Source organism: Leopardus geoffroyi, chromosome B4, assembly GCF_018350155.1.
Source record: "Leopardus geoffroyi isolate Oge1 chromosome B4, O.geoffroyi_Oge1_pat1.0, whole genome shotgun sequence".
Lineage (NCBI taxonomy): Eukaryota > Metazoa > Chordata > Mammalia > Carnivora > Felidae > Leopardus > Leopardus geoffroyi.
Genome location: NC_059341.1, coordinates 114,133,828 through 114,144,128, shown reverse-complemented (window position 1 = coordinate 114,144,128; position 10,301 = coordinate 114,133,828).

Sequence of the window (10,301 nt, the reverse complement as noted above, 5' to 3'; positions counted from 1 at the left end):
TGAGTCCAAATCAAGAGTCAGATGCTCAACCGAGCTACCTGGGCGTCCCTAAATACTGTTTTCTTTAAAAGCATTTTATTAAAGGGGCACCTGGGTGGGTCAGTCAGTTGAGCTTCCAACTTCAGGTCAGGTCATGATCTCGCCGCTTATGTGTTCGAGCCCCGCGTCAGACTTTGTACTCACAGCTCAGAGCCTTGAGCCTGCTTCCGATTCTGTGTCTCTGTTTCTCTGTGCCCCTCCCCTGCTCTCTCTCTCTCTCTCTCAAAAATAGATAAATATAAAAAAAAATAATAAAATGATTTTATTAAAGAGATTAACCTTATGTCTGTGATAGAAATTGCAAATTTTTTTCCATTTTATTTACCTTTTTCTTTGTATTGATATTTTTGTCATGCAAATTTTCTTATTTTTATGTACTTAAATTTATTATTTTTTAAATTAAGATTTGTGTGTTTTTTATTCACCATTAAATAGGCTTTTCTTCCTCTAAAGTTATAAAGGAAATTATTCATGTTTTAGTCCAGTACTCCTATGGTTTTACTTCTGATATTTTTATACCTTTGGAGAATATTCTGGTGTTTGATTAGAAGTATGGATCCAATTTTGTCTTTTTTCCAGATCGGTGTGCAATTCCCTCGAAACCATGCACTTTTATCCTTCTATTTGAAAATGATAACTTTATCATATGCCAAATTTCCTTTTCCAAAAGGGAAGAACAGGCTTTCCTTTTTCTTGGTCAAGTATACTTTTTTTGTCTTTCAAAAGTTTTAAAATTTTCCTCACAAAGGCTGTGAATATTTCTTATTAAGTATTTCTTTTTTTTTTTTTTTTAATTTTTTTTTTCAACGTTTATTTATTTTTGGGACAGAGAGAGACAGAGCATGAATGGGGGAGGTGCAGAGAGAGAGGGAGACACAGAATCGGAAACAGGCTCCAGGCTCTGAGCCATCAGCCCAGAGCCCGACGCGGGGCTCGAACTCACGGACCGTGAGATCGTGACCTGGCTGAAGTCGGACGCTTAACCGACTGCGCCACCCAGGCGCCCCTCTTATTAAGTATTTCTAACAGTTATTTATATTGCAGAACCACCCAAGCTTAGTGTTGTAAAACAACCATTTTGTTAGGCTCCTAGATTCCGTGGGTCAGGAGTTTGGAAAGGAAAGAATAGCAACAGCTCTCTCTGGCTTCTCTGTGACATCAGCTGAAAAGAGTTGAAGGCTGGGGGTGAATGGGTGACTGGGGGCAGGAAACATTTGGAGGCCTCTTCATTCACATGTCTAGCCATTGATACTGACTCCTCTCAGGACTCTCAGCTGGGGCTGTCACCTAGACACCTATATAGCCTGTGTTGCTCGGGCTGCCTCACAGCATGGCAGCCTGGGACATCTTACCTGGTACTCAGGGTCCTAAAGGCAAGTGTCCTATGAGAACCAGATGGAAACTCTATCACCTTTGATAACTTAGCTTCAGAAGTCACATGGCATCACTTCCACCATAGTCATAAGCCCATCCACTTTCAAGGGCACAGACATAGATCCCACCTCTTGATAGAAGTGTCTAGTCACATTTAAGAATATGTGGGATGAAAGATATTGCTGAAATCATTACAATGTGCTAGAGTATTTCTCTCTGACATTTGTTTTTCCTGTTGACTTTATAGATTCTTTTCTTTCATCTTATATCATAACTAGGCATTTATTATTATGAATGTTACTGATTTCTATATATTACTTTTATACCATACAGTTTTTTAAAATGTTTATTTATTTATTTTGAGAGAGAGAGCATGTGTGAGCAGGGGAGGGGCAGAGAAAGAGGGAGAGAGAACAACTCAAGCACTCTCTGTGCTGCTGCACACAGCCCAGCCTGACACGGGGCTCAATCCCAAGGCTCTGAGATCATGACCTGAACCGAGAACAAGAGTCAGATGCTTAACCAACTGAGCCACCCAGGCACCCCTATACCCTACAACCTTATTTAATTCCATCACTTTTTTTTTTATGTTTGATTCTCTTCCATTACCAGTTACACAATTAGATACTTAGCAAATAGAGTTTTACCTCTTTCATTACAAGTTTTGAGATTTTTGTTTTTTACTCTAACTTTTCCTTTGCATAATTTTGTTGGTTTTGACTCTCCCAGTATAACGTGAAATATAATGGTGACAGTGGACATTCTTGAGATTTTTCTGACTACAGCAGAAATGTCATGTTTCCATTAATTAAAATGGTGCAATTGAAAAGAGAATATATCCCCCATAGGCTTCACTTTTTTAAAGTTGCACTATGATGATCTATAGATAATCATTACTATTATATTTTCGTTGTGAATTTCAATCTTAACTATTATATAGTGTCTCTCTCACTTTTGCTCCAGCTCTTTCTCTTCCCTTCCCTTCTCTTTCTTCTTCTTCCAAATGCTTTTTGGTCTAATTTCTTCCTGATCTGATAGTAAAGTTACCAATCTTGATTTTCCCTTATGATTTACCAATATTTTCTTTCCTTAAACATCTTGTAGGTGTTTTTCCACTGTCTTCTGACATTAAAAGTTACTGTGAGAGAAGTTTGATATTGTCTAAGCCTATTCAGGCTGCTGTAACAAAATACCAGAGACTGGATAGCTTATAATCAACAGAAATTGATTTCTTACAGCTCGCGAGACTGGAAATTTAAGAACACGGTATCAGTGTATAGTTGGTTAAGTGCCCTCTTCTGGGCCATAGACTTCCTTGTTGTATCCTCATGGGGACGGGGCTAGGGATCTCTCAGGAGCTACTTTGATAAGGGCAATAATCCCATTTATGGGGTTCCACCCTCATGACCTAATTATTTCCCTAAGTTCTCACCTTTTAATACCATCATATTGGGCATTAGGATTTAACATATGAATTTGGGGGGGGGTGTGGGAAACAAACATTCAACCCATAACAGTTACTAATCTTATTCTGCCCTTATAAGGATATTGATGTTTTTGCCTATCCAGTGAATTTTTTCTTTATTCTTAAAGCCCAATAATTTTATTAAGATATGTCTTGGGACAAATTTGTCTTGGTACACAGGTTCAATGTATAGATTTACTTCTTCTTTTAGTTCAAATAATTTTTAAATGATATCTTTAAATTTTAATTCTCTAATTGTTTTTCTTCCTTGGAATCTTCAATTGCACATGTACTACATTTTCTTTACTTGTTTTCTATATCCATAATTTAATATTTATTTGTTTCCACCTCTTTATTTGTTTCCTTTTCTTTCTTCTCTTTGTCAGACCCTTTGTGTAGTTTCCATGTCATCATTCTTTTCCAGTTATAAAAGAATTTTGTCCTTTTTACCCCTGAGTTATGTCAATTCTTTTTTTTACCTTTGCTGTCTTTCTGGCCATCACTTCTTACTGTCCGACTCTATTATCCTAGAACTCTTATATTTCTGCTTTGTGATCTTCCTTCATAGCTGCAAATAATCTGTTATTTTCAAAACTTTAATTTTTGAAATATTGGGTTGAAGTTGTTATCTGCTATACTGTAAAATAATTTTAGTGAGTGTTCCTTTCTGTTGGAAAGTTTCTCACATTATTTTTTCTAACATCATTTTAATTTTTTGTGCATATCTTTACCCTTTTGTTTTTTGGGTTCTCATATAAATGAGAACAATATGTTCCTAGATGTGAGTATGAGGTAGTGTAGAGTGAATAGGAATAGCTTCCCTGATTCACAACTCAAACCAGAATAGTATAGGCATTGATATGGTGTGGAAACCAACCAATTTAAAATAGACATCTCAGCCAACGATTATAGGCTTAGAGAAAAAAAAAAAATTCAGGAATCAATTTCTGTTGGAAATCAGCCCTGGGCTCAAAAATCTTTTGTTATACTGTGGCACTTCTATGTAGGACCTTCCTTTGCCTCTTAGAACCTAACTTGGCTCTGGAGAACTCCCTCATCCAGTCCTGTGTCTCCTCCGCGTATTCTATTGGCTGTTGCTACTACCCAGGGGCACATGTCTTATTTCCCAACGTGATCCACTTACTTTCAGAAAATTGATTTTTCCCGACATTCTCTAAATATATTCTCTGCATTTGTCTGGGCAAATTTTTAAGTCTTCCTTCTACCCTCACTTGCTCATGGCCAACTGTCTTTCAGTACTGTTCCTGGCACTTTTGCCCACCATTTGGGACCCGCCCCTTTTGGAGAGTAGATACCTATTTTGCTTTTGGTTTCTGTGATCGGCCTCTGCAGTCAGCACTCGCAGCATGGCTCCTCGGGGGGCCTTCCTGCCAGGTTCTGCTGGTGTCAGTTGCTTTTGGCAGCATGTACACATAGTTTGAAGTTTGTGGGTTTTCTTTGTCTCCTATTTTAAGTGAAAATGGAGTTTGTGATTTTTTTTTTTTTTTTGGTTCTTTTCTTTTCATTATCTTGTTGCTCTATTTCTAGCAGAAGCAGACAGATTCAGAATTAAGCAGCCATCATGCTCTTCCAGAAATCATTCATATAATTATTTTGTCATAGTGAAGTATGTTCTCACTTAGGTCAGGTAAATAAAGAATGGACTTTTCTTGTGGGTACGTGAGACTCTCTAAAAGATGGATCCCTGAGTAAAATATATTCCCCACCGGTGAGTTTTCAAGATGTGCTCCGGACCTAACGGAGAGAGGGCAACTCGATAAGCTTGTTAGATAAGCAAATCTATGCATTCAGTCTGTCACTCTCTGAGAAATGAAACTGGGTAGAGGAAAAAGAATCAGATTTACATGTTACAAAATGCTGTTCTTTATTTTAATCGACAGAATTGGATTAGACTCCAGCATCAGCATGCATTTCCCATTGTTTTCTTTTTATATTAACTACAGGAGGCTCATTAGAATTTCATGGATGTAATTGTTTCTGGGTTACATCCTCAATTAATGACTATAATTGAAAGATCGGATAGGACTGGCATGACGTGACTGTAATTTAAGTGTAAGACGTCTGGGCCTCTATTTACAATGCATTTGTTATTTTTTCTTCTACTGTGGAGGAGTATTTACGAGAGGCAGAAATAAATGCATTTCCAACAGCAATGTCTCAATCAAAACAATGTGCATATTGTGTGCTGGGTGTTGTTTTTCTGGGCTGTTCTGTGAGTGCGCAGCCCTCAGCAGGATACATGTGCATAAAAAGAGCTTGTGTTCAGATCTTCTGGGAGGACTTGGGGGAGGAGAACATGCCTCAACAAAGGGGAGGTGGACCAGAAGGCTATCTCTGTCCTTCTCTATGGGATGTGTTATAACAACTGTTCAGAACCCAGCACCTCAGCCTGCATATGCCAAGGATTCCCTAATTAGTTTTAGCTTATGTCATGAGGAAAGAAAAGAAGCCCCTACCCCCATCTCCTAATTATGACTCTTCTGCTTCCCTCTTCTTATATTTTCACTAAAAGTAGATATTAACCTTATTAGCTTTTTGAGCAGTACATCACTGATTATCTACACACAGGCTTTGAGAGCAGCTGCAAGGGGCAGCTGAACAATTATCTGGGGTTAGCCAGATTTGCTCCAGACTCTGGGATCAGAGAAGTCTGTAGACTGGAGCTCTTGAGTTCAGAGATGTCTGCTATTTCTCCATCCAAGGTCAGATGTGGACTGTGTAGCTCATTATGTCTCTTTTTCAGTAGTAATGACCTTTCTTTCTCTTGTGGGTCTATTGATCTGGAAGGATGGCAAAGACAGGCGCAGGATGGATGGTGTGATAGATGAGCTTGAGAAGCCAAGATGTGTGGCTGGACTAACCCAGCACAGAAAGAAAAAGAAAAGTGATACAATTCACAGGCAGGAATAGAGTTAGGAGTCAGAGCCAGTGGGAAGGGAGGGGCTGCTGGTTCAGAGGTGACTTCATAATAATGACTTGACAACCTGGTACCTCTTTTTGTAGTTTTCATGCTGAGACTGTGAACCGAGAAGTATTTCTTAATATATTGCCTCTGCTTCAGAAACACGAGGGTGCTTGCTAGAATGCAGATTATCAGACCTTATGCAGACCTGTAGGAATCACAATTTCTGGGCATGGTCCCAGGAAGCTGCACTTATTCTGATAGACACTGGCGTTTGAGAATGACTAGGGAGGAGGGATGGAAAGTAGAAGAAATGGAACAGTAGTGACCAGCCAAGGAGGGAAGCTAGGAGAGAGTAGACTGAAGTCCGGCTCACAGATAAGGGACTGTGAACCAGAGTAACAAAGTATCTTTCTGTAAGTTATGCATCTAATAAGTGACAGAGCCATTATATGTATACTTCTAAGTCTAAGCCTCTTTGTACGAAGCTTAGGTCAATAGAGATAGGAAAGTGCTAGAATTTGAATGGTAGGTTACAGGAAGAAAGCAACGTGGCTTGGGATCCAGGCTTTGAATTTGTTATATATTGAGATATGAACATTTTTCAAGAATATGATATGGAAGGGAAAATAATGTTCCATTTTCTTTAACCTTACATTCTAAACTCATTAGATTTGTCTCCTTCATGAATATTTTTGTACATGGTTGCATATAAACTATAAAATTATACCTGCAACTTTTTTGGTTGAATTGATATATATATTTTAAATTTAGCATGGTTCTAACTCCTAATTTTGATATATTGATTAAAACACGCTAGCACACCTTAGCTAATACTCAGCTAATAATTTCTTAAGAAATCCATCTGTATGCTACTTAAAATCATCTTGCCAGTGGTACTGTATATACTGAACTTTTGATATAGTGCTTTCATCAATTTTCTCTTCTTCTCAAGACTGATGCCTCTTTACATTGACTCTCTTGTGCCCCATTGTCCAGGACCTATTTCCATGATCTCAAACCATCATTTTACTGTATTGGCTTGTTCAGCATTGCTTTCAGGTTAAGTTTATTTCTTTTGAGAGAGAGAGAGAGAGAGAGACAGAACATTTGAGCAGGGGAGGGGCAGAGAGACAGGTGAGAGATAGAGAATCTCAAGCAGGCTCCACACGGTCAGCATGGAGCCCAGTGTGGGGCTCAGACTCCAGAGCCTTGAGATCATGACCTGAGCCAAAACCAAGAGTCAGACGCTTGACCGACTGAGTCACCTAGGCGCCCCCAGCATTGCTTTCATAGTGGTGCAGGCTGGCTTACCTTCTCTCTTTGGTATCTCCCCTTGTCCTTTTCTTCTGAATTTTGCTCCTGAGCTTCTCCTCCAACCTTCATTTCTTTTTCTTTCTTTTCTTTCAGTGCAGAGCCTGATGGGGCTTGATCTCACAACCGCAAGGTCATGACCTGAGCCAAAATCAAGAGTCTGATGCTTAACCAACTGAGCCACCCAGGTGCCCCTTCCAACACTTATTCCTAACTGAATTTTGCTCATGGACTTTGGATATCTTGTCTTTAGTGGTCCCAACAGGCTCCCCTCTCTCTTCACCTACCAAATGTGACTACTTTATGAATGATCATGTCCCTTATTGACATGGTGTTAGTAAAATGTTTGATTGATGAATCAATTCATAAATGGTTTCAGACCACCAAATAAAATTTTAAGTGGCTTTTAAGTATCCAAATGACAGGTATTAAGAAATGAACAAATAAATATGATGCTTATTTATTTTATGGAGAAAATAAAACCGTGAAGTTTTATTAGAGGGAGAGAGACAAGAAGGTTCTTACTCTCTCTGTACAATGGATAGGGATGATCTCCCTGAGAGAGGGTGACTTGAATAATGAGAAGGAGCCAACAGTCAGATGGTCTCATTTCAACGTATGTATATAAGGGAGAAGTATACAAATGACTCTGGGATGGGGTTGAACTTGAAGCCCTGGGGGGATAGAAATAAAGCTCATAAAAAGGAAAGTAGTAGCAGAAGAGATTAAAGAGGTAGGCAAGAGGAAGAGTCTGCTGGCTCTTATAGATTGCAGCAAGGAGTATGAAGCATATCCTAAATGCAGTGGAAGCCACCGGAGGTGGTTCCAAAGGCAGGACCCTGATCTAGTCTCCCCATCCAGGTTCTGGGGAGAAAAAAAACTGTCTCTCCCCTTACTTAATGGGCACTCATTTGCCTTTGTGTGTCCACCAGTTTTCCTAGCTCATCTTGCTCCTTTTTGACTCTAGCTTCCTACTATAAAGAAAATACAGTTAATTTTAATTCCATGTTTCTCAAACTTATTTGACCACAAACTTTTCCATGAAATTTAGTGTGCCTCCCCAACCTTCTTTGGGGAGGCATTCTAGACATATAAGCTACCTGGGTCTTTTTAACAATTGTAAAATAGATATAGTCATTTTCTGTTGATTAGCTTTTGTATTAGGCTTTTCCAGAGAAACAGAACATCTATATATCTATCTATCTATCTATCTATCTATCTATCAATCATCTGTCTATCAAAAGAGATCTTTTTTAAGGAATTGGCTCAGGCTATTATGGAAGCTCACAAGTCTGAAATCTGTAGGCTGGTCTGTGAGGCTGGAGACCTACAGAGTAGTCAGTGCTGCAGTTCAAGTCCAAAAGTCATCTGCCGCAAAATTCCCTTCTGCTCTGGGGAAGTCAGTCATTTGTTCCATTCAGATCTTCAACTGATTGTCCTATGGGCCCACATTAGGAACCACAGTGTACTTTACTTGAAGTCCACTGGTTTAGGGGCTCCTGGGTGGCTCAGTCAGTTAAGCAACTGACTCTTAATTTCAGCTCAGGTCATGATCTCACAGTTCATGAATTTGAGACCCTACATGGGATTCTCTTTCTCTCTCTCACTGTTTCCTCTCTGCTTTTGCTTTCTCTCTCTCTCAAAATAAATAAACTTAAAAAAAATTTTTTTTAAGGTCCACTGGTTTAAATGTTAATCTCATCCAAAACATCCTTATAGAAACATCCAGATTAGCATTTGACTACAGATCAGGGTACCGTGGACCAGCCAAGCTGACATATAAAATTAACTGTCATATTTTTCTTATAAGACAAAGGAAGAAAAGCAGTTTCTCCATTTTAAGAAATAGTTCTGTATTTCATCACAGATGGATTTGGACGTATGCACTTTTGTGCTGCCAGTAAATCAATAACCAAGGAATTAACAATCTCCTTCCAATAATGGTCATGTTTATCAAATGCCTTCCTGAAATAAGTGTTAAAAATGTAGTAATCAGACTATAAGAGTTAAGTGAAGAAGAACAGGTCAAGGGTAAGAACACAGACTAGGTTAGGATAAAAATAAGGCAAGAAAAAGATTGATAAGTTTTCCTGATGAAATTCCCTAGTAAAAGAGAGTAGAGACAGCTAGGAGTAACCTAAGCTTTGTTGCTGCAGGATGGGATGATTTTTTTTTTTTTAAGAGAGAAGCTTTAATTGATCAGCACTTCATGCAAATGAATAATGTAGGTGAACCTTATCAGCATGCTGGAAGCTTACAATTATTCAAATTACACAAAGCCATCAAATATGTGGAAATCAAAACAACAGAAAGAGCCATTAATTCCTGTTCTGTCCCCCAGCATTCTAGGGTTTTACCCACATTCGTGATGGAAAGACACTTCAACCTTGAAATTAAACAGAGAACACGGTGTGGTAATTTAGTCACACATTCACCATTTAATTGTTTTAAAGGTGATCCAGGCAGATGTACAACAGTGAAGTATGCACATTTTTAGTGTGCAGTCCAATTCTGTTCGTGTCTTGCATGATGGATTTGGAATTTCAGATCATTCTAGTTAATAGAAAATGTGTTAATTAAGATTGGTTTAGTAGTGGTGGTTTTGGAGGATTAAAAAAATGTTTCCTTCGAGCACCACGTTTCCATTCTGAGAAGCCAGAGTGCTTGGAAAGTGAATATATTGGATATGAACTATCTCCTGAACAAATCATCCTTCACAAACTGGAATTCTGTATTTTCTGAGTTAGAAGCCATCTATCAGTCCTCAAAGGACTGTTTCCCTTCCTCACTCCCAGACCTCCCCTGTCGCTGCATGCACCTGCGACACCAGTAGCTTAGGGTAGTGGCTGACAATGAGAGTCCTGGACCAGCACTGGGTAGAGAGGCCCTGTAGAATGTGGGCTCTTTGTGGAGATGGAAGGGAAAGTCACACCCAAGGGTCCATCCACTTGTTCTCACTGAGCTAAATACCAATTGTAATGTGGCCAAAAGGACCACCTCCTATGTGCCTTAAAAATGCTTCATTTAAAGATGTCAGGAAATAGCCTAGTGGTAAATAATGTCTCACACACAAAAAGTATGAGGCTAAGGAGATCTGATGGTCTGGAAAATCCCCTGCCACTAGCAGGCTGTATGATCTAGGAAAAGTTATCAATTTTTCTGTGCCTACATTCTTTCATCTGTGAA